Source organism: Drosophila rhopaloa, unplaced genomic scaffold, assembly GCF_018152115.1.
Source record: "Drosophila rhopaloa isolate 14029-0021.01 unplaced genomic scaffold, ASM1815211v1 contig_3, whole genome shotgun sequence".
NCBI lineage: Eukaryota > Metazoa > Arthropoda > Insecta > Diptera > Drosophilidae > Drosophila > Drosophila rhopaloa.
In genome coordinates this window covers 4405242-4431824 of record NW_025335123.1, presented here as the reverse complement: position 1 = coordinate 4431824, position 26583 = coordinate 4405242, and the positions used below count along the sequence as shown (strand labels likewise).

The 26583-nt window shown below is 38.9% G+C and overlaps 1 protein-coding gene across 1 annotated transcript in view; it reads right to left on the bottom strand.

The window, feature by feature from the left end:
• LOC108037430 (zwei Ig domain protein zig-8) overlaps positions 1 to 8271 on the bottom strand; it is a 150778-nt gene extending 142507 nt beyond the window's left edge. Inside the window, exon 1 of the mRNA XM_044461225.1 lies at positions 7986 to 8271. The gene's annotated coding sequence lies outside the window, so the exon portion shown is untranslated. The remainder of the gene's footprint in view (positions 1 to 7985) is intronic.
• Positions 8272 to 26583: the final 18312 nt, after the last annotated feature.

The window sequence follows — 26583 nt, the reverse complement described above, 5'->3', positions numbered from 1 at the left end:
AATACTTTTTATACTATCTATTGTTTATTTAAAATAGAAACATACAGAATATATTTCAATAAAAGGTGTTAACAAGAAGAACATTCATTGTAAAATGGTGCATATGCTGATACAAATTGTATCTTGCTTTTGTACTTGTAAAGTATCTGTAAGAGTGTTTTTAACTCGGAGAGAATAGTGTATTTTGTAAGACATTTTCAAATAGTTGGACACCTGTTTTCTTGCTGCGATTCGAATGCAAAGAAGGAGCTTTCAGTTCCGTGATAACAGAACATTTTCCCTCCATCAAATGGCATATCAGTGGCGAAAACATTGCATGCAATGGGATTACGAGCCACCAGGATGCCTAATCCTTTCAACAGCCGTTCCAATTCACGGGTGCTCCAATGGATGGGACAACATTTAGTGGGTTTGTTTTGCCGGCTTTGTTGGCGGCGTAGCCGGGATCCAGATGACAGGACCATTACGGGCTTGGAATGGAAAGATAACCGATTTGCTTTCGTTCCTCTGGTCGCAGCAAAAACAATTACGCCAAATCAGATGACAATGGCCGGGTCTAAAAATACAAGCACGGCAACGAGATAACAACGGAGCAGCTCGATGCTCGAACCGTATCTGGGAGATAGATGTGTTTTAAAGTAAGTAACTAGGCAGGACTCCTTGGCCAGCTCCCAAGCACCCAAACACTCCAATGTTCGAACCCCCCCTCCCCACACCCTGCTGCGAAACAACAGCCCCACCGAAAGGCTATACACAATGGGAAAATGGGGAGGTGGGCGGTGGGTGGTTCAGTGCCAACGCTACCAAAGTCGTTGAAATGAAAATGAAAATGAAGATGAAATAAAATGGAAAGCGCAAACAGAGAAAAAACTAAAAATTTTCTATGCTGTAAACGAAATTGAAAATGAACAAGCGGAGCGAACACGGACATGGACATGGGGAGCGGACACCGACACAGACACAGACACAGGACACCGAAAACGGACACGGAATACGGACACGGACACGGAATACGGACACGGGATACGGAATACGGACATGACCGGCACCCGGACGGAGACCTAGACCCGGACCTCCACCTGCACTGAGAAAAAGAAAACAGCCTTCGATTGATCGGGGTGGCAGAGCGATTAAAAGTAAAACAATCAAACCGCAACAAGGCAAACACAAACACAATTCTCTGATTGCTACCCTCCGAACCAGAGGTATCAGTTTTTTGTGGATATAGGGTATGGAATTTAAACAGTTCTTCAAATATGAGCTTTGTATCCAGGGAAAACACATTCAACTCTTGCAATTCATACCTCGGGTAATAAAATCGTTAAATCGTTAAACAATATATCTATATAGACAAAGTTAAACTAATTTTATGATATCGCTTTTTGTAACAACACCAGTTAAAATTGTTATAAAACAAATTAAACCAAAATTATAATACCCTCTGCAAGGGTATAATAACAGGAAGCTTAAAGAATTTAATTGGCAAGTATCTTGATTCCAAAGGTGAATATTTCAGGTTTAAATTAATTATAAGCACAACTCCATTAAACAGAATAGCAGTCTGATAATATTTTGTAAGGTAATTAAAACCAGTCAGATAAGAAAGGCTCTTAGGATTTTCCTCAGTGTGGATATGGTTTGGGAACGTTGACATGGAATGTATGGGATTGTGTGCACTTCGGAGCATTGGAGGCGTTGGCAAACAGCGCTGAGTGCCAGGATGTAGGAGTCAATATGTGTGTGTGCAAGGATGAGGATGCTCGTATGTGTGTGTGTGTGTGCATGTGTGTGTGGAAGGTGACTCAATGGTTTGTGTTTTTTTCCGCTTTTCCTTTCTTGTCTTGGCAAATGCGCTTGTCTTGTAATGAGCCGGGGAATGGAAAATGGGAAAGCGAACGCTGATGAGCTGCGTCTTAACTAACCAAAATGCAGTAGAGTGGGAGGGGGTGGGGGTAGGATGAACAGGTGGACGTTGAGCAAATGGAGAGGGGGAGGGGGAGGGGGGTGACAGTCCTCACTAGAAATCGCTTAAAAGCAAATTGCGCTGAAAAGCAATCAGCGCATAAGTGCAATACAAATACAAACAAGTTTATTGCTTTTCCCGTTGTCCTCGCGGTCTTTCCGGTCAGGATGCCTTCTAAATGGGCGCGGGCGGGCATAGGGGCAGGGGGCGTGGCAAGCCGTAGCTATTGCATAATGAAATGAGATGCCTGAATGGGAGCAGTGTGTCCAAAGCGTCCGAGCAGCTCACTATTTACTGGCATGATATATGTCGGTTATTAGATGCGATGTGCACCATCTTCAGTGCCCAAGATTTAGCGTGGCAAATTCAAATTTAATGCGGCTATCTGGGTAGCTAATAAATTTATGGATTCCGATCCGCCAAAAGCCTGAACGATGGCGGAAGGATGAAGTTAAAAAAAAATAGGAGAAAGTAATGATAGATGATGCCAATTGATGGGTAGAGGGAATGAATAAAAAGATGGAGTACACGGTCGAAACACAGAAAACCATTGTGGATCAAATTGGCTTTTACGTGAATCTATACCTAACAAATGCAATAGCTACCAAATTAGTTTAACATTTGGTAAGAATTGCACTTTAGTACATAAAATCACTTGTTAATAAATTACTGCAAAACGAAAGAAACCATTTAAGCATTTACTGCAAAGTTTGTATTTTTATTAAAGCAACAGTTGTATTTTATTAGCCAATCTGACGGCAATTTAGAGCCAGAAAAAAAACGCGAGGAACTTAGACCGAATTTCTAGCTTTATTACAGATTGTGTTTTAATTTTGTTCATAACCATTTTTCTGTTTAAAATAATGTTTTTAGATTAGATAAACAATTGCAGTATGAGGTTTTCATAACAAAAGATAGTTACCATAATTATGGGTAAGCTGGTCTGTAAAATTAAAGAGTAATCACGTAATAATTTATCAGTAATATTAAAGCAGAAAACACAAACATACAATCCTTTTTAAAATACACACAAATGAAAACATTTTTATTTAAATGTATATATCGCAATTGCGCAAATGGATTATTCCAGTGATATTAATTATTTCCGATGGTGATACTTTATTTTCGTTTTGAGCCATTACGTTGCTTAAATGCATTTGAAATGTCCAATTATTTTACAAAGGCGCAAAGAAGCCCTTGATGGAATGTCAAATCCAGGTCATGACGGCAGGCAAATCCGTAATCCTCCGCCCCATAATCTCGGGCAATCAAATTCTGGATTGCAACGCATAACATAGCACATTACGGTGGCGCACAACAAGCCGAAACAAGGCGAGGTAAACATTAAGTCCTCATCTCTCGAAGGACTCCAACTCCTGCTCCTGCTGTCCAAAAACAAACTGTCGACACCTGCCATGAGTGATCACCGCTCGCGGCTCGCATTACAATGCAAATAAGGTGGTGAGGGGAGGGGGGGGTTGGAGCTCGGAGGTCGGAGGTCGGCGAGGGTTATTGCCCATATGGCCGCCGGAGTTGGCAACTCGTAACCCACTCGACGGAGCGAAATACGGCAAACACATTTAGCCCGTAATGGACTTTTTTTTTATGGCATTTATAAGCGCGCGCCAAACAACGTTTCCCTGGGAGACAGACACACAGACAGACAGACAGACAGACTTTTGCCCGTTGAGAAGGTAATGCCGGCAAGTGGCTCGACTCGAAATAAAAGATCGAAATAAATTAAACTAGCATTGAGGGGCCCGAACTACGGAAACGCGTGCTCACCTCTATGAAATATTTAAGCACAATCAACCGACAGCCATAGAGAAAACGCACTTCCGCTGAATATTTGAGCGATTTTCCCTCGCATGCCGATTTTAAAGAGTCCATGCTGGCTGATTTTCTAAGTTTGGAGCCCATGCCAGTAGATTTTTCGAGTTTAGGGCTCCTGCTATTAGATTTCGAGTTTTTAAGACTTTGTTCAGTGGAATTGCTTTTATTGAACACATAACTAACATAGATTTTTAATAGCTTTTCCCCTTGCTAGTAGCCTCTCTAAGTAATTATAAATATATTTATGCGTTATTGAAACTAAGATTTTATAAAACTATCTTTTTTATTTTAGAGGAAATGTTTATTAGTTCTGGCTTCCAGATTTCTCTCCTTCTAAAACGTATATTAAACTTCCAAGGGCTGTGTATTTCCTTTGGTTGTTTATTTATTTATTAATGTACAATATATATATTTATATTATATTAAATCATCTCCTTTAAAATCAAATTATAAATGCTGGAGTAAGGGATACAAATAGGTATCATTTCAATAGGTATCATGTTGTGTCATCAGGTTTTATCATTGCATCACGGCAAAATAATATGAAAACAAGAAAGGAAAGCTAACTTCGGGCGGAGCCGAAGTTGATATACCCTTGCAGAATATTTTATAAATTATATTGTCCAAAATTATTCATATGATGTATTCTTAATACTCATAAAATGTCCCAACTTCCTAACTTTAAAAACACCAAAGTTATGTCATTTCCAATCGTTCAGTTATATGGCAGCTATAAGATATAGTCGGCCGATCCTTATGAAATTTGGTAGGTCGGATTGATTAGCCAAAAATAAAACCCATAGAAAATCCCAACTTCCTAACTTTAAAAACACCAAAGTTATGGCTTTTCCGATCAATCAGTTATATGGCGGCTATAGGATATAGTCGTCCGATCCTTATGAAATTTGGTAGGTCGGATTGATTAGCCAAAAATAAAACCCATAGAAAATCCCAACTTCCTAACTTTAAAAACACCAAAGTTATGGCTTCTCCGATCGTTCAGTTATATGGCAGCTATATGATATAGTGGCCCGATCCGGCTCGTTCCGACTTATATACTACCTGCAATAGAAATACAACTTTTGGGAAAGTTTCAAGCAGATAGCTTTAAAACTGAGGGACTAGTTTGCGTAGAAACGGACGGACAGACGGACAGACGGACGGACAGACGGACATGGCTAGATCGACTCTCCTGGTGATGCTGATCAAGAATATATATACTTTATAGGGTCGGAAATGTCTCCTTCACTGCGTTGCAAACTTTTGACTGAAATTATAATACCCTCTGCAAGGGTATAAAAACTATATATTTATCGATTCGTCCCGATTACAGATTAAACTATTTCCGGAACTTTTAAATGCACATGTGTATCTTCGAATAAAGCATCACCTGTACATTCCTATATCTTTTAAATTTTCATTAATATTCCATTCCTAGGAGTAGCCATACTCCGCAGTCAATAGCTCACAACGGCAAGGTTTTCTCTAAGGTTCAGGTTCATGTTCCTTTTTATGCCCACACAGCGAAAGATTCAATCGAAAACATTTTGTCAAAGACAATTTTAAGTCTTTTAAGGACATAATGATGTCCGATGAACAAAAATATTAGAAATTAACTAATATTTTCAGTGCTATGAACAGCCTAATTTTAGCTTTAGCCTAAGTGCCTTCATCGTATAAACACCAAATGGTTATAAACGCTACCTATTAACTTGACCAGTTAATACTTCTTACAAAATGGTTTCAAATATAGTTGGAAAGCCAAACAATAGTAGAAATTTTCATATTTGTATTATATATGAATATATTTCTGTTTGATAAATATACAACTCAAGTGTATATTCATGCAAAAAATCACAAGGTACCAAATCAAGAAATAATTGTATCAATAAGATACCCAAAAGTATCACTTAGATGGAAAACTTGTTGCCGTTTCTAGTTGACAACTATATTTGGTAGTTTTTTTCGCCGTGCAAAGTATCTTTCGTGGTGGATCCAATAAAATGTGCGAAAAAGTTGATGCGCGGCTCGCGATTGCCATTTATTTTTATTGCCGCACTTACCTGCTACTTAGCGCCTCCCGCCTTCTGGAGCACGTGGGCGTGGCCGTTCGGCGACACAGAAAACTTTTGAGTTTGAGTTTGAGTTTGAGTTTGAGTTTTTGACTTTTGCTCCTCGGTGCGTTGCCTCCTGTATTGTGTGTGGGTAAGTGTGTGTGGGTGAGTGGGTGTGCGGGTGTGCGACTGGCACTTTAATCAGCAATGCCAGCTGCTTCTTCGCCGCTTTTCCAGCTTTTCCCCTGTTGTTCCCTGTCTTCACCGGATTTTCTTGCCTTTCCCCCGCTTTCCCTGGTTTCCCTGCCTTTACCGCTTTCCCTGCTTTCACCGCTATCACCCACTTTCACCCACTTTCACCCCCTTTCCCCCGATTTCCACCGCTTTCCCCCCGAGCAGAGTGGACCGAAAGGGGAGCAGGTGTCGCGGGCTGTTGCTGCTCGGCCAGGAATGCGAATGCGAAAGGAAATTCGCACATAACACTTCCCGGGGGCCATAAAGTCGCGCATATTTATAAGCCGCGCCTGTCTCTCCCCCTTGATTTCCATCTAGGCGCTACTTTACTCAAGCTTTTATGACCAGTATATGTACATCATGGCCATGTATGGATTGTATCGGGCACCCCGGCCATTTTCACTCCATTGACATCTTGCAACCTTCTAGTCAGCAAAGAGATCTTCGGATACGTCAGCTGCGCCGCATTTGTTTCGCATTTCGCATTTGGCGTTTTATTGCGCCAAATTGAACGCGGACTTTATTGCCGACTGGATTTTTTAGCATAAACAGAATTTATGCATATACAATATACATACGCGAAACAAAAAATTGCCAAAAGACGTGACAAACTCTCCGGCGAATCGATGGGCCAGGGAATGTAGAGCCGGGACCCAGGAGCAAAAGTTTTTAATTTGCTTAGACGCGACCAAAAAAAAAAAAAAAAAAAGAGGAAAAAAAAAACTTTGCTAGAAGCGCGCTCCTGGGAGATTCGAGCTGAGGCTATAGCCCTCGCAGCTTAAACCAGATTAAATTATCGCATTTTCCTTATATTTTTATTCCGTCCTGCTGCTGTGCCATCGTTGATTCGATTTTTGCTAACCAAAAAAGAAAGCAACAACCCAATGGAACGGCAAAAAATAAAACACAAAAATGAAAGCAAGCAAGTCCGTAGGCAGGCGAGAAAAGTTCGAATAAATTGACTGAAAGTTCGCATTCGCATTCGCATTCGCCTTAAACATTTTGCTTTCTTTTTTTAGGCGACGGCACATGGAATCAACTTGAAATTTTTGCTCCCCATTGGCTCAGGTGTGGATGGCTTTCATTTTTCCCTTGCAGGCTCTGGAAAATTCTTCAAATAAGTTTTCCACGCTGGCAGCTTACAAAAATGTGAAGCATATTTATTAGTGTCGACAGAAATTTTCTTTGTTTGCCAGTTGCAGATCGCAGATCAAACTCGGACTTCTTCTGGCGCTTTATTTAAATTTTTAATTTTTCGGGCACTTTTCGAAGTAAAGAATATTGCCTTAATATTTGAGGCGTATTTTGATGGTTGCAAGATTTAAATGAAATACTAACGTTATGAATTTATTCAAATATTGATGGTTGCCTTTGCACTTCTAAGAAAAAATCGGTTTTCTAAACATTTATAACCACGCATCTTTGAAATAGAACACAAATCTCTTACGATTTTAAATCTATAGTTGATCAGAACAAATTATTTTTACAATTTTTTATAAAACACACGATTTCTAGACATTTAAAATCACTAAATATTTTGTGGCTGGCAATGATTTATTTTTAAAAATAAATAAACATTCATGTTGTTAAATTTTCGTTTTTATTTTTGTATATTTTTTTTGAGATAGCAAGCTCTCTACAAAATATTTCCACAATTAGTTCTCAGCCAGCAAGCTTAGAAGTGATTTTTTGCAGCCACAGCAACTTTAAAATAACGAAAATGTGGTTTTATAGTTTTTTCCTTTTTGGCGCATTTTAAAAATATTTTGTTTTCAATTGGGTTAGGCCTGGCAGCAACAGCCTCGAGACCTTAAAAGGCATATTCTCGCACACACAAATTCATTGACACACCGGACACACACACACACACACATACACACACACACAGGCAGGACACTTACGTTTTGAGTTATTGGGGCAGGCCCAAATAGGTATGCTAAGGTATTGCAACTGCAATCAACTGGAAATCACTTTTCCGCCTGGCAGCTGGCTGTTGGCGTCTCACTTTTCATTGTTTACGTTTCACTTGTGATTTCCCGCTGCACCTCTTTGTTTTTCTTCTTGTTTTTGTTGTCAATTGAAAAACCGAAAAAAATATAAAGCAGGCCACTCACACACACTCAACCGAAAAAACAACAAACAACAGATGCAATTGGCGGCGGCACGCGTTTCGCGACGCGACGCGTTTTGAATTACGCGGGGCGGGGGGTGCACGGTTCGTAGAGGGGAGGGGCGGGGACTGCGGGACGTACTGGCGGATCGAAGGGGGGTGGGGGTTGGCGGTACAGGACGTGGAGTGAGGACGAGCCAGCCACAATTGCAATGGTGATCGATCGCGACCGCTGCGTGTAGCCGCCTTGTATATTGGCCCACTAACAGCGAAATTCGAGTTCGAGTTTGAGGCAATGCGATGCGATGCGATGCGAGGCGAAGCGATCCGAATGGAATCGAATCGAATCGAGTGAAATCCAGTGATTATCCGTCCTCAGTCGCGTGGCACAAACCGCTGCGTTCGATAACCTAAACGAAACTGAATCGCCGAGCACTCGATTCTCGAAACTCGGCCAACGATTCGTGCGGCTTCGCCTGTGGCTCGGCACTCGAGTTCCACAGGCACTCGCCGATGCAGACTCTTACCTTTTGGCAGGATGCACGAAGGACACGCCGCTCGGCATTCGAGGCCGCCCCACTTCCGCTGCCCGCCCCTCCCCCCGCGATTTAACCCCACTTCGGCCCCACTTCCGGGCGATGCGCAGGCGTGAAGTGGCGGTTGTGGATCGCGACTGTGGATGCCATTCGCATGGGAGATGAGCAAAGGTTCGATAAACGCGGGGGTTAAAGAAGTTAAAGGGGTTAAACCACCACTTTAAGGGGAGACACATCCCTTTTTTTATGAATTTGTTCAAAACAAGATATTGTGGTTGGTTTATGAAACTTGTCCAATGATACGATAAGCTTAAGATAAGAAGCCTAAAGCATATTCAAGATTACACTTCAATGGACCTTGTGGTATAAAACTTGTTTACTTACTCACAGCTAAGCAAACCATTTCCAATTGCCTTTACAAACCTATTAGTTGGGAGGAATTTCTGCTCTGCTCCCAACAGTTACAAATATGCTTTTCAAATAACGTTCCTTTAAAAGTGAACAGAACTGTGGACCTAAAACAGTTTAGTAGTAATAATAAGTTTATTGAATATTGAACATTTTTTTTATTAACATATTATTTATTTTTTCTTAAAAAAAATATTTACATTTTTTTGTAGTAAAGTGATTACAATTTTTTTGAACATAAGTTGAAAAATAAGTTTTAAGAACTGTCTTTTAAGAGCAAATACAAATACAAGTCGTGAAGAAAGTCAGAAAATTTGTTGATTTATGGAAAAAACGAGTTAAGTCTATCAATAATTAGTATTTTAATTAGTTAGTAGTTAAAAGGTTCTTTTAAGAACATCAATCATTGTAAATGGAACTTTCTACAAAATTGTGGTATAATTTTATTTATTCTAACGTTATTATTGTTTTCTAAAAAAAAATAATTATTAAAATCAAAATTTAAATTTGAAGTATAATTTTAATACTTTTAATTTTTTTTAATTATTCATTCTAATAAACTGCATAGAGCAGCAACCAATAAAAGGCCGCTAATTATAGTTCACAGATCCGCCTTTTTCTACGGTCCTCAATTTACATGGGTTCGCCCACTGGTTATCGAAGGGGAGGGGCATCGCTGGCGGAGCTCCTTGTGGACTCCATTGAGGTCCTGCAGCTCGTGTGGAGCCTCCGAGCGACAGTCGCGGCCGAAAGGCTAGCAGCGCTGCAACTGCACGTGAGGCACGAAGGAGTCCTGCGCCGTCGACAAAAACACGATGCCTTCCAGACCAGGTCGCCGCTGCTGCCGCTGCTGCTGTTGCTGCTGCTGATGCTCCTCATGTTGCATGTACTCCGACTGCCGAAGCTGCCGCCGGACAAGTTCAAGGGAATTTCGCGCGACAAATAAATTACACACGCACCGCCAGCTAGTGCATGCAAATTAAGATGGCATTCCCTCAACTTCAGCTTCAGATACCCGAGCCATTCGAACTCGGCCAGTGTGTCACTCCGCCTCCAGATCCCATTACAGCCCTCCTTTAGACAGAGGGAAAAACCCTTTTTACCACATCTTGTCACCTCAATATGAAAAGAATCATTTCATCATAATACGATGTTTTGTATTGATTCACTTATTTACGAATAATGGTCTAAGTAGAAATACGGATTTTATAGTTTTTTATAGTTTTTATTTTCATTACACTAAAGTGTTATGTTTTTTTTTGTTATTAACAAATATTTTAATTGACCCTAGGATTTCAGTAGATTTATTTTTATTCTATTCTTCACGGTTTTTCCACGTTCTTAAACGGTGCTCACAATTGTATCAAATACAAATTCTTACTCGAAATAAAACATAGAACCCCTTGTATTTGGTAGCAATAAAATTTGAACATTGTCATCTTACAGAGGATTTCTATATAATTCATAATTCCTCATATTCAAAATTGGAAGTGCAAACTTTATTTCCCCTGTTACGAAAAGCTTATGTAAAAATACCATTTTATAATATATGTTTGATCTTTTTGCTGTTTTAATTCAGTCACAATACTTAAATAAAATTTTATAATATATGTTTGGTCTTTTTGCTGTTTTAATTCAGTCACAATAACTAAATGGTCATTAGGTGTAAAGAAACAATAGAGTTGTTATTCGGTTTAAATAGGATAACATGCAGTCGCATCGCCAGTGTAAAGTTATTTTTTAATGAAAAGTTCCCAATGGACTGCCAATACACAGTCTAGGCGATAAGTTTTTCTCGGTGCATCGCTTTCCAGTTGTTTTCCCTGCGCGTTGCACTTTGCTGACTTTGCTTTACTTTTGCTCTGACCTGCCACTCGGATTCCAATTCCTTGGTTGGTGCGGCGGGCAAATCTCTTATGGCTGCTCACTTGAACGGGTTTCCTTGTTGTTGCTGTTGCTGTTGCTAGTTGCTGTTGTTGCTGCTGCTGCTGTTGTTGCTGCTGCTGCTGCTGTTGTTGCTGCTGCTGCTGGCAGTCCTAAGCCCTTTGCACTCACTTCGCTCGGTTCGCGCATCGTCGAGCAGCATCAAGTTGATTTCGACCACCCACTCAGCCCCGCCGCCGAAAGTTGTCATTAAAAAATTGCACTCAGCCAGCCAAAAAGCGCTGCAACTCTGTTGCATGCAGGTGGGGCAATGCGATGAAAGTTGCGGGCTGGGGCTGGTTGCTCGTTGCTCGTTGCTGGTTGAGGGAATGCGGCATAAAAGGTGCAGCAACATCAAGGCTGCCTCCGAGAAAACTTTCTGCATTGCAACGAATTCATTCACCTCCTCTGTCTTGTGTCGTTGGGTGGGAGAGGGGGGAAATATGGGCTGCGTCCTTTCTGCTCTTCGAACTGACAGTCGAATCGCACCAGTCCCCTCTATGAGCCATTAAGGTCTCATTTAAATCAAGAGCAGTCTGCTAAGCGTCCAGGCCATCAAGTGTATTATGGTTTCGCCTACGTATTCCTCATACCCATTTTTCGTTTGCCCTTTTTACGGATGGCTGATATGTATGATATGTACGAACGCATGAGCCACACATGTCCATGAACTTTTGTATCCCCTGCGGAATCTGTTCTTCAATAAGCAAAATACTTGTATTCCGGGGCTTTCACCAAAATGAAAACATTAATTTTAAAATATCTGCATGCATAGGCTGCACTTGTCCCTGAACTTTTGTATCCCCATGGAATCTATTTTTCAATAAACAAAATTACTATTCATGCTAAGGAAAGTGAATGCGGTAAAGGACAGTATCGATCTAATATATTTTTGTAACAGATTTTCTTCGCACTTGGAAAAGCAAATCTCTTTGGCACCAGGCTATCCAACAAAAATAGCCTTAGCCAAAAGTTTGTAATCGTAATAATCATGTTTAAATTTTACAAACTTATATAAAATATTTTAGCATAAATTAATTAACAAGCTTTTGTTCATCATCATTCAATTTTGAAATTGAAATTACAAAAATATCCGGCCAACTCTTCAAATACATTTATTTAGATGTACTCTATATCTATCCGAGTATTTTTCGGAAATATTCTAAAAGAGTTATGCATTTGAATTTATTCCTTTACCTTTAAGCAAAGGCAAAAGCTCATAAAAGCCAGCCAATAATATGGAATCAGCTTAAAAGGTCAAACAATTATAAATGTGTAATTTACTACTCAATGGTATCGACTTCATCTGCGGGTTAAGTGTATCCCAGGATCGCCGCCACTGTCTTTCGCTACCCCTTCCTTGGACTCGCCTTTTGTCCTGTTGCTGGTTGTTGCTCATCCGCCGAGCGTGGCTCCTGCCGCCATTATCCTGGCAGCCTCCTTTGTTTTAGTGCAACTGCCACGAAATGCAACTACGTGGAGGGCCAAGACGAAGACGCGGCATTGTCAGTGCAGACGTTCACCTGAACGCCTCCTGTTCTCCTGAGGGTCCTTTTGCCCTCCTTTCCCCCTTTTCCCCGATTCCCGATCCCGGCGTCACAACTCCCGCATCTGCAACATCTTCGTTTCGTCTCACTGCCGGTGTTTTCTCATACACGGAACAAAAATTTCAGACAAAAGTTGCCTACAAATTTATAAAAGGCCACAATGCATTGAAACTTTCGAATAAATTGAAACCTAAACGCTTACATTTCCGTAAAAGAATAAGGTTCGACCCATTTTTTTAATAGCTAAGAAATAAGTTAAGTTCAGCTATAAGTTAAAAAGTTAAGTTGAAGTTTAATAACAAACGTTAAAAGCAATGGTTGTATATTAAACAATTTGGAAATAGAAAATTATTGTAAGCACAATTTTTGAAATAGAAGATAAAATAGAAAATAATCATTTGCAGCGTCAATATTTTAGAATTATCAAGATTTTATCTTTTCATATTAAATGTATATTCCTTGTTTCTGCATAGGCAACTTTTTCTACAAAAACTGCATTCTTGTTGAATAAATAGGTTCATATTATTTATTTATTTTTTGGACATGCTAATTTATTAGGATTTTTTACTATTTATGTTAGGAGCGACTCCCAAAATTGTGCAAAATTTATTCTAACTTAAATACGAATTTAATCGGAAGTCTTATTTATGTTTCTCTCAGTGTAGCTGCCAAAAGACGGAGCTGTGCGTGCCTCCTTGCGACGCTGCCTTTCAACTTAAGTGAAATAAAATACAATTTATTTGTATATTGTTTTGCTGTTGACAATTGCGCGACTGCAGAGCGCAACTTCTTCGCGGCAAAGGGGGTGTGGGCGGTGGGCAGTGGGCGGTGGGTGGTGGGTCTTGGGGGTAAAAGGCGGTTGGTGGGGGGTGGGGAGTGGTTGTGCGTGTGGCATGTGCCTCATTAGTGCTACATTTTCGGGCGGGCGTCCATTGTCTTGGATTGCCTCCCAAGTGGCAACTGGACGACGTCACGATGCGCACATTTAATTGCGTTTTGGGTTTGATTAAACAAAAAGCAGCAACAGCAGCAGTGGCTTCATTGGATGTCCAAAGTAGGCCAAGATTTTTATGCATTGTCCAAATGAATTTCAATGCAATAAACACCACATGCAAGGGCTATCATTATCACGAATAAAGCGAGCAATTTTTCAAGAAGGCACAGTAAACAGTTGCCAACGAGGCCTACACCAAATAACCAATACCCAAGTATAAGATTTAAAATGCAACGAAACAGTTTACCTATTTATTACGTTCACTAAAAATAATAAATGTAGATTAAAAGCAAATAATTATTTCCAAAACAAATGGCGAAATAAATTTCCCAATCTTCCACATAATACGCATCCATATTACAAATACTACACGAACTGCAATTGCAAGCGGGAATCAGTAAATCCTAGTATAGACAGAAATTACGCAGAAAATGACACTGACATTTTGGCTCTCAATAAAAATATGAACCTATTGCAGCTTATGGGAGTATACAATTTCATTTCCAGCACAAATAGTGAAATAATTAATTTTTAAGTGGCAGCAAGCTTACATTGCATTTAGGGGTTTAATGATTTGAGAAATTTAAAATATGAATGAATAAAAATAGGTTTGAGATTGTAACTCTAAGGATATTATGAACAGGTTGTCATAATCTAGCTGCATACTACTTAATATAAATAAAACATTGTACCTACACATTTTTTGTTTATTCCATAAATAATATTTGTCTGACGTCTTTAAATATCTGGAGAATTTTCGAGCCCATTGGTTAATAAAAGCTTGGGTAATATTTGTAATGTGTCTTTTTTTAGACAACTTCTGTTGTCAATTTCGCAAGCAACCGAATGGGCTTCCATTCCCCTCAGAAGTTGGGCATCTTTTTGAATTTTTTAAAGACATTCGATGGTAATCAATCATTGCAAATGGCACGGAGAATGCCAGGGTCCGACTAAAATTAAAATTAGTAAGGCCTCTGAGCGAACAAAGCGTATTATGGATATTTGGAAATCAATTGTATTATTACCTCAAGCAATGAATTTCTGATAATAGAACATTAGAAACCTGACCAGGATCACAGGATTAAGCTGCTCGAACAATGCAAGTGGACTGTGCCGATGCCAACAAAAGGACCATTCCAACAAGTTAATTACGCAGAAGACAAATGAGAGTGAAGTGCACAAAGGACATTACAAGGAATATCCATCACTCGAGTGCATTTGGGAATATGCATGTACATGGTGTTAGCACCCAATTCTATTCATTCGATTTAAGCCACAATGCGGGAAAACAATGATTGTTGGAACAATCGTTCGCCACCACTCCATCCATCAGCGTCAGAGTCGTCTTCATCATCAATATAATATGGGCTCCCCGTCCACTTCTTATTAAAAAATAATCAAAATTTGACAAATTTTGCATTGTCGGGTGCGTTTATTATTATTACGTGCCAAAAGCAGCAGCATTTCACCACCTCACCACTTCGCCACTGCCGAAAAGTATGGTCGAAAATCCATTGAACGCGTGTCGACAACCACGCGGCGTATACGCGATGTTGCCTGCCTATTTGAATGCATCTCTAATGCGTTATGCAAAACTGTCCATTGTGGTTCCCCCACCCATTGTTATTGTTGCCGCCACCGGGTTGCAACAGACAACAGAAAACGGACAAAACAGGGACATCAGGTACACGTACACGTGAAAGCACGGGGGAAAATGTGGGGCAAACAAAGAAATACGGTCGTCGAGTGAAGTTTAACGGTGGCAGGAACGCAAGTAAAACTCACTAGCAGTCCAGTTTAAAATTTCCAAATCGATCGAGAGTCCTTCACCTTCAGTACACAGATATTTGGATCATTATCTTTGTCTCTAGAAGTCAGTTTGGTAGTCATTTCATGGGCATAAACATCTACTTTGTAGCTTGCTTTCGATAAAAACTTTAAGTTATAAGTTAGATATATAACCAATTCGAACAATTTATTTGCAATAAAATGAAACATAATTTAAAAGGAATAAGTTCATTAAAATTCCAGTTTTTAAGCTAAATAAAATACCATACCATTTGCTTAAGATGATTGATTCTTTCGGATATTGGTTCCGAGGCTTAGCTGCGTTCGTCGCGCGTTATTACCTCGCCAAGAGGTTTTTTCGGTAGACAGCGAACAGTGCCCAAGTGGCAATGCCCTCGGTGCACCATTGGCCACATTGGGGCATGGCTCACTCGCAGAAATCTCAGAAAGTCCTGCAGCTATTCATTCGGCATGACCCGCGACGAGTTAGTTCCCGTTCCGTTTCCAGAGAAGAGTGCGGTGCAAATAGAAACACAAATACCATTGCATACACACAGGCGCCGGCCACAGACGCCGCCAACGTCCTGGCATTTAACTGCCAACGGATGTTATGGTCGAGTGAGTGACAGGGGGCGTGGCCCAGGGGATGGCGAGGGGGCAGCGCCTAGTTTCATTTTTAATTTATTGATGATTTTATCAACGGCCAATAACCAACCACAATGGCAGAGGCAGCAGCACCACCGCCAACAGCAACATCACCATCAACAGCAACAACGGCCAACAATGGCAAACAAACAGCACGGCCAAAATGCTAAACGAACAGCAACAACAGCAACAATAGCAACAGCAACAACAGCAACAACAGCAACAATAATACCCGGACAACAACAGCAAATCACAAAATATACACACAATTCTTCTACTTTTTTGCTTTGTACCCGGTACTCAAGGCGGTCCTGGGTGTATATGGTATTGGAGATCCGAGACAAAGAAAATGATAAAGAATTAACTAGACCGTTGAGACCAAATAACAAAATATTATTTTATTTGCTTATTATACACTGTAGAAAAAAGCCGAAAGACTATGAAATAACTACGAAATAAATATTAGATAGACGATTTAAAAAAAATTTAAAAAGCCATGTTTATCTTCTATAATTTTAGCCAAAACATCTAAAAATAAAGGATCATCTTTGGTAGATTAAAAAAATGTATAAATATTTGCAAAATATTTGATTACCTAAAATAACTTTCAATAAAATCATCACAAAATGTCTACTAATTTATTGAACAATTTAAAAAAGTGCAAAAAAGAGACCAAGGTATCATACAGTCGGTAATATCCAAACTATTATCCTTAATCTGTTTTTTCGTTGATTATTTTTTTTTCGGGTATGCTGAATCGGCCCACAAACGTTTTTGAGAAATTTGCGTTGATTTGTAAAATGCGTCAGGTGCGGAAATGACGCCATTTTCGGTGTATATGTCCAGGGGGAGTGGCAGGTGGCAGGGGGCAGGAAGCGGATGTGGGCGGAAAGGGGGGGAGGGGGCCAACGGTGTCGGCCATTTGCAATAAATGCCAAATGCCCGAAAAGCAGGTGAGGGCAGCGAACGTCATCAGCGGCAATCGGCTGAGCGGCTGCATGCGAAACCTGAACTCAACTGCAGTGCTTACAAATGCAAATTGAAACATGATAATTGGTCTCACCTGTGTGTGGGAGTCGCTGTGTGAGTTTGTGAAAAATCTGTGCACTGATAAAAAAGAATCTATGAAAACCCACAAATTAAGTGATGCCATCGCACCCATGTCCATCACTTATAAATGCCTTAACACTGCCCATAATAATCGCACCAATTGTTGTACTTCCTAATTGGTCGCATAATTAAATTCCTGTGTTAAGTAACATTCGCTTTATTATGCACACCAAGGATGCTTAAGACATAATTAGGAAATACCATGAATCTGGTACAAGAACCTTCTTTACGCCATTAACATCGCAAACCGTGCTATTTTTGCTCATGAATAGGAGGTTTATTTCACCTTGGACGTTGTTTATTTTCATTCGTTGCTGTGCTACCAACGCATCATTGTAATTATTTTTTACCGATTCCTGCACTCAATAACACAAACAGACGTCAGTCAACTATTTGCACAAAACTGATTACTTTGAATTTAAATGTTCTAAGCTTTAAAGTAAGGTATACTTAATTGCGCATTTTGTATTTATTTATGGCCGCAGACACTAAACAAAATGCTTATATTTTATATTAAATGTAATTGTACACATAGCAACAAAAATAATCTCTTTACTTTAAACTAAAGCTTGAAAAATAGGATAAGTTAAGTACCTAATTTTATTTTTCATGGACTCCTCACAATATCCACTTTAAGTATTGTACTAATTAAATTATTTTTGCATATTTGAAAACTGAAATGTTGTGGAAATTGCGTCACTTAAAAATGATTTATCAAACTGGATTTAAACCAAATAAAAACAACTCACCTCGTTTTTTTTCACTGTGCAACGCGGCTTTATCGGCTTGCATGCCGCACATGCATATGTTTATGCAATTGTGAACGGGGGGACGGGATCGGGAGCGTGTGAGCCCAGATTAATTCACTCAACTGGAAAACCGCTCATTGCTGTAACATTTACGCAGCGGCGCGTTCTGCGGTCAACGGCGCTGACCAGGACATGCCACGCCCCCTCCGGCGATGGCCACCGTTGGTGCACAGTCAAGTGGCAAGGACTCAGGAATCGGTTCGGTTGGGATCGGTCGAGACGGGACAGGTCGCCGTTCTCCGAAGTGGAGAACCTCCTCCAATTTCTATGGCATAATTAAGGACGCGCTGCGCTGTTTCATTTACAAAAGCAGTGCGGCAACAACGATAAGATTGGCAATGGATTGGGTTAAGGTTGTTTCGAGTGACGGAAAAGGTATTAGTTCATTGTAACTAGGTGTTTGCACAAATAAATACCTTGGTAGGGTTAAAGGTTTACAACTTTCCCCGTATCCAGGTGCTAAAAGATTAAATTCGATTTAAAAAACTAAAAAAAATCAGCACGTATAAAAGTGTGAACAATAAAAAATTAAATAAGATTTTACATTTGATCACAAAACAACATTTACTGAGCTAGAGAACAGGGCATCAGCCTCTGGTAACGAAAGCTACAAGATTATATCCTTAATCCAAGATTATATCTTTAATTCAAATAAAAACCATATATATTAAAACTGTTTTGAAATCTTAAATCTTAATCTTAAGTAGGACAGGTAATTCTTAATACTATTCACTTTAGTTTAGTAACTTTTAAAAATGCATGAACCTAAGCTTAAATTAGGTTTTTTTTAAAGTGTTGCGTTAAACAATAAATGTTTCATGTACAGATTTCTTATAAATATTAATACAAAAAGCTCACTTATATTTTAATATTTTCCAATGTGAGTTTTTCCTCTTATTATAAATAATAAATAATAACGAATAGGGCTTATAATTTTGAATTATATCCATTTATCAGGAAAAGCAAAACCTAGAAATATAACCTTTCCCGAGTGTTAGCACGATACTCGTATTTCATTTTAGACCCAACAGCCGCACAGTGAAGCGAACGAAATTGGACTCTGTCCGCCAATTGATATTCCTGCTAATTGCCATGGAGCCCGTGCAACATGCAACATGCAACATGCAATGTGCAATGTGTAACGTGCAATGTGGAAAGTGCAATGTGCAATGTGCAAAGTGCAATGTGCAATATGCATTCAGCCATTTCAACTGACCCCCGAAAAAGCTGCTAAGTCGATGTGCGATGCGATTCTGCCGCCTGCTGACCAATTATGGTCACTTGCCCCGTCTGAATCCTGTCCGCTCGACTGCCACTTTGCCACATTTCACGGCCAAAGCAAAAACTCTAGCTCCCGATCACGAGCAGCAATGTGCGGAAGTGCAGATGCCGGTTTCTTCAACCTACCGGCCATTTCGTACTTCAAAAAATATATGAGTAAGAAAAATAATGAGAACGAAGTTCAACTTAGACCATACACACGTCAAATAAACAAAACAACTTCTAACAAGAAAGGAAAGCTAACTTCGGGCGGAGCCGAAGTTGATATACCCTTGCAGAATACTCTGTAAATTATATTCTCCAAAATTATTCATATGATGCATTCTTAATACTCATAAAAAATCCGAACTTCCTAACTTTAACAACAACAAAGTTATGGCATTTCCAATCGTTCAGTTATATGGCAGCTATAGGATATAGTCGGCCGATCCTTATGAAATTTGATAGGTCGGATTGATTGGCCAAAAATAAAATCCATAGAAAATCCCAACTTCCTAACTTTACAAACACCAAAGTTATGGCATTTCCGATCAATCAGTTATATGGCAGCTATAGGATATAGTCGGCCGATCCTTATAAAATTTGGTAGGTCGGATTGATTGGCCAAATATAAAACCCATAGAAAATCCCAACTTCCTAACTTAACAAACACCAAAGTTATGGCATTTCCGATCAATCAGTTATATGGCAGCTATAGGATATAGCCGGCCGATCCTTATGAAATTTGGTAGGTCGGATTGATTGGCCAAATATAAAACCCATAGAAAATCCCAACTTCCTAACTTTACAAACACGAAAGTTATGGCATTTCCGATCAATCAGTTATATGGCAGCTATAGGATATAGTCGGCCGATCCCGGCCGTTCCGACTTATATACTGCGTGCAAAGGAAAGAAGGGTGTGTGCAAAGTTTCAATCCGATAGCTTTAAAACTGAGAGACTAGTTTGCGTAGAAACAGACAGACGGACAGACGGACAGACGGACAGACGGACAGACGGACATGGCTATATCAACTCAGGAGGTGATCCTGATCAAGAATATATATACTTTATAGGGTCGGAGATGTCTCCTTCACTGCGTTGCACACTTTTGACCAAAATTATAATACCCTCTGCAAGGGTATAAAAACAAGAATGCCGTTCAGGATTAAAGATTTATTGATCAAAAGCCTAAAAAAATAACCTCGAGTTTTGGCTTTTTATACCCTTGCAGAGGGTATTATAATTTTGGTCAAAAGTGTGCAACGCAGTGAAGGAGACATCTCCGACCCTATAAAGTATATATATTCTTGATCAGGATCACCTCCTGAGTTGATATAGCCATGTCCGTCTGTCCGTCTGTCCGTCTGTCCGTCTGTCCGTCTGTCTGTCCGTCTGTCTGTCCGTCTGTCTGTCCGTCTGTCTGTTTCTACGCGAACTAGTCTCTCAGTTTTAAAGATATCGAATTGAAACTTTGCACACACCCTTCTTTCCTTTGCACGCAGTATATAAGTCGGAATGGCCGGGATCGGCCGACTATATCCTATAGCTGCCATATAACTGAACGATCGGAAATGCCATAACTTTGGTGTTTGTAAAGTTAGGAAGTTGGGATTTTCTATGGGTTTTATATTTGGCCAATCATCCGACTTACCAAATTTCATAAGGATCGGCCGACTATATCCTATAGCTGCCATATAACTGATTGATCGGAAATGCCATAACTCTGCTGTTTGTTAAGTTAGGAAGTTGGGACTTTTTATGGGTTTTATATTTGGCCAATCAATCCGACTTACCAAATTTCATAAGGATCGGCCGACTATATCCTATAGCTGACATATAACTGATTGATCGGAAATGCCATAACTCTGCTGTTTGTTAAGTTAGGAAGTTGGGACTTTTTATGGGTTTTATATTTGGCCAATCAATCCGACTTACCAAATTTCATAAGGATCGGCCGACTATATCCTATAGCTGCCATATAACTGATTGATCGGAAATGCCATAACTCTGCTGTTTGTTAAGTTAGGAAGTTGGGACTTTTTATGGGTTTTATATTTGGCCAATCAATCCGACTTACCAAATTTCATAAGGATCGGCCGACTATATCCTATAGCTGCCATATAACTGATTGATCGGAAATGCCATAACTCTGCTGTTTGTTAAGTTAGGAAGTTGGGACTTTTTATGGGTTTTATATTTGGCCAATCAATCCGACTTACCAAATTTCATAAGGATCGGCCGACTATATCCTATAGCTGACATATAACTGATTGATCGGAAATGCCATAACTCTGCTGTTTGTTAAGTTAGGAAGTTGGGACTTTTTATGGGTTTTATATTTGGCCAATCAATCCGACTTACCAAATTTCATAAGGATCGGCCGACTATATCCTATAGCTGCCATATAACTGATTGATCGGAAATGCCATAACTCTGCTGTTTGTTAAGTTAGGAAGTTGGGACTTTCTATGGGTTTTTTATTTGGCCAATTAATCCGACCTACAAAATTTCATAAGGATCGGCCGACTATATCCTATAGCTGCCATATAACTGAACGATTGGAAAAGCCATGACTTTGATGTTTTTAAAGATAGGAAGTTGGGTTTTTTTTTTTAGTATTAAGAATGCATCATATGAATAATTTTGGAGAATATAATTTACAGAGTATTCTGCAAGGGTATATCAACTTCGGCTCCGCCCGAAGTTAGCTTTCCATTCTTGTTTTATTAAGATCCTGGGAAATAAAGGTTGAAATGCCATACCTCGTTAAATTTCTTATAAAATTTCCAATTAAATGGAAATCACAACTAAAAAATTTAATTTTTCTAAAATATCATGAATTTACACCCTATGAAAGTTATTTTGGCCACAATCCGGAAAATATCAGCACGTTATTTCGGTGTTTTAATCATACCATTCGTTTTCAAAAATTTTATTTTTGAAAAAAATTTTGAGGTTACCCTTTATGAAAATTATTTCGATTTTTCGGTTTTTGATTAAATTGAGCTTAGGTTTTTTAATCAAAGCCGTGGAAAACCCTCGAACCACGGTACTCAAAAAAGTATACAAAATTCTAAGCTTTAAAACGCTTGCTCACATAACGCATACGCCATGTTGCGCTTCACAATATGGATTATCATTCGAATACTTGGTATACCGGCTTAAAATGTTATTGAAGTAGTTGGAAAACTTTCCTCGGTAATTATGCCATTCTATACTTGAATGTTTGTGCTGTAGTTAATGATACATTTGTAATTACTTAATCAAAAATACACATATTGTGTTGTTGTTTGTGAAATGAAGTTCTCTGTCAATTTAGTCAACCACCAAGTCGTCGCTGTTTTGCTTTTAACGAGTAAGGCAGCTGTTAGGCGCATTTTCATTCCGGATGAGACACCATTTCCCCGTCTACAGTTTAATTGTGATTAAATCCAGCAGCGATATTTCAATTCACACAATTTCGGGGGCGGCAAACGAGCTGACAAACTTATACCGTGTCAAAAGCGCGTCACTCAAAGCTACCACTTACCACTTGGCAATTGTTTTTCGGTATCTTGTTGGAAGCTTTTTTGAACATTATCCTGCCTTTGTGTCCTCTGCTTTCTTGGAGGGCTAAGCTGGCTCTCCGGCCTCCGGTTTCCTGGCCACCCAAGTCCTCCCAGATCCAGCCAAACACCAAAAAAAGGATGGAGAACACTGGAAAAAGAATCAAACAATTGATTATTAACAAATTAGGTTTGTGTTTATGAGTAGTTTAATCAATGCTTAGGACTTTTGCAAGTGAATTTGATACTGCCCCGGTTAAAATTCAAATTGTACACAAACAAAATACAATTCCAAAATATTTTATTTATTATTATTTAGCTGTTTCATGTTAGAAGTTCCCAAAAAGGTATATTTATATTTTTAAGACCAATATCATCAATAGAACAATCAGGACTTTTAATGAGATCATATTTAGTACGCAAAAAAAATTGAATCTTAAAAAAAAACAAATGGAAGGCAGTTTTAGTTTTGATCAAGAGTATACTCTATAGGGTCGGAGAAACTTTCTTCTACCTGTTATATACTTTTCAAAAAACGCAATATGTCATATGACTTAACGAGTAGATTAGAACTGCAAAACAATGGATAGTAATTCGATATTTTCGATATAATTATTGTATCGATGTTCATTTAATTACTATCTACTTTTCTTATATGTTAAAAGTAGTTCCATTACTAAGCACCGAATAGTACTCTCATCTATTTTTTTTAGGTTTCCTAATTTTCTCTGTGTAGGCAAGAACATGTAAATGGCTGCCGTATTGGGCCAGTGGCTTCTTAACTGGGCTCGCTGCCTTTGCCTTGTTGGCTTCGCGACTCAGCCGGGCAAATGTTTGCCACCATATGCGTAAAGTATACTTGCCGCAATCTGTAGGACAGGACCCGGAGTCGTCTTTCTAATAAGCTGCCGTGCCGATTCCTTGAGCTGTTGGCTGCTAATTGTTGCCACAGACTCAGCCCATCTCCATGCTCCCATTTGGCTGCCTTGGTAATTTTTAAACAAACTTTGCGAAATTCGCGTGCGTTTTTCGTTTGAAGCGCCACCTCCGACAATGTCGCTTGTAGGCGAACTAATTACATTTTCGTTTTCAATTAGAACAAAGCGAGGCGAATAGCGTTTTTCGGGCTGTTCTAGTCACGACAGGATGGGCTTTTCCGAGCGCTATCTTTGAGGCGGGGGTGCGAGTGGGCGGGGCTGAGTTTTCCAGGGACACGCACTGGGGTCAACGCCCATCGGTCCGGCTCTGATTCTATGTAGCTCTCACTTGGAGTTCCTGGCTGCAATGGGTTGGAATTCCAAAAAATTATTTGAGTCAACACACAGCTGATGTGTAGGATGTAAAATAATTTTCAAAAACTGATAGTACATAATATCCAAAAGGTGGTGTCATTTGATCCACCCTTAAGTTGCCTCTATGTATTCTGATTTCTCTTGTTATTTAAATCCTTAAACGTTGTCACATACACAGAAACAAATTTAATTGTGAAATCAACCAATTCTACAGCTCAAAGGCTCCCAACGACAATTGTTGGTTTAATTAACCAAAAAGTAAATTTAATCAACAGTAAATGTTAAATACTACATTACTTTGATTGCCATTTTACAGGAAAGTCAACCAAAATGTACAGTTAAAGTTCTCCAATCGACACAAAATAGATGACGAACTTTTTAATGCAAAAATTTAAAAAAAGGACGATTTTAAAATGAAATAGAAAGGAAGCTTGTTTATCTCTGCAGCGTTTACAAAAATGACGCTGAAATGACGATGAAATTTGAATGCAGATTTTTGGAAATTTGAACATGAAAATAGGTCAAAAATTGGATCAACGTTAAAATGAAAATTTTGAATGCATATTTTTAGGGAATCATTCCACATGTCTTTGGAGGTATGTCACTTTAAAATCGGACTAAATTTCGAAAAGTTATGGACTGTAGAAGTCCCAGTGTGGGTGACCTTTTTACAACTCATCAGAAACTTGGAAATAAGTAACATGAAAATGGGTCAAAAAATCGATCAACGTTGAAATAAAAATTTTGATTGCAGATTTTTAGAGAATCATTACACAAGTCTTTGGAGGTATGTAACTTTAAAATCGGACTAAATTCGGAAAATTTATGGACTGTAGAAGTCCAAGTGTTGGTCACCTTTTTACAACTCATCGAAAATTTAGAAATAAGTAACATGAAAATGGGTCAAAAATTCGATCAACGTTGAAATAAAAATTTTGAATGCAGATTTTTAGAGAATCATTCCACAAGTCTTTAGAGGTATGCCACTTTAAAATCGGATTAAACTTGGAAAAGTTATGGACTGTGGAAGTCCAAGTGTGGGTGACCTTTTTACAACTCATCGGAAACTTCGAAATAAGTAACATGAAAATGGGTCAAAAATTCGATCAACGTTAATTAAAATTTAGAATGCAGATTTTTGGAGAATCATTCCACAAGTCTTTGGACGTATGTAACTTTAAAATCGGACAAAATTCGGAAAAGTTATGGACTGTGGAAGTCCAAGTGTGGGTCACCTTTTTACAACTCATCGAAAATTTAGAAACAAGTAACATGAAAATGGGTCAAAAATTCGATCGACGTTAAAATGAAAATTTTGAATGCAGATTTTTAGAGAATCTTTCCACAAGTCTTTAGAGGTATGCCACTTTAAAATCGGATTAAACTTGGAAAAGTTATGGACTGTGGAAGTCCAAGTGTGGGTGACCTTTTTATCATCAGAAACTTGGAAATAAGTAACATGAAAATGGGTCAAAAATTCGATCAACGTTGAAATAAAACTTTTGAATGCAGATTTTTAGAGAATCTTTCCACAAGTCTTTGGAGGTATGTAACTTTAAAATCGGACTAAATTCGGAAAATTTATGGACTGTAGAAGTCCAAGTGTGGGTCACCTTTCTACAACTCATCGAAAATTTAGAAACAAGTAACATGAAAATGGGTCAAAAATTCGATCGACGTTAAAATGAAAATTTTGAATGCAGATTTTTAGAGAATCATTCCACAAGTCTTTAGAGGTATGCCACTTTAAAATCGGATTAAACTTGGAAAAGTTATGGTCTGTGGAAGTCCAAGTGTGGGTGACCTTTTTTACAACTCATCAGAAACTTGGATATAAGTAATATGAAAATGGGTAAAAAATTCGATCAACGTTGAAATAAAACTTTTGAATGCAGATTTTTAGAGAATCATTCCACAAGTCTTTGGAGGTATGTAACTTTAAAATCACACTAAATTCGGAAAAGTTATGGACTGTGGAAGTCCAAGTGTGGGTCAGCTTTTTACAACTCATCGAAAATTTAGAAACAAGTAACATGAACATGGGTCAAAAATTCGATCAACGTTAAAATAAAAATTTTGAATTCAGATTTTCAGAGAATCACTTCACAAGTCTTTGGAGATATGTAACTTTAAAATCGGACTAAATTCGGAAAAGTTATGGACTGTGGAAGTCCAAGTGTGGGTGACCTTTTTACAACTCATCAGAAACTTGGAAATAAGTAATATGAAAATGGGTCGAAAATTCGATCAACGTTGAAATAAAACTTTTGAATGCAGATTTTTAGACAATCATTCCACAAGTCTTTGGACGTATGTAACTTTAAAATCGGACTAAATTCGGAAAATTTATGGACTGTAGAAGTCCAAGTGTGGGTCACCTTTCTACAACTCATCGAAAATTTAGAAACAAGTAACATGAAAATGGGTCAAAAATTCGATCAACGTTAAAATGAAAATTTTGAATGCAGATTTTTAGAGAATCATTCCACAAGTCTTTAGAGGTATGCCACTTTAAAATCGGATTAAACT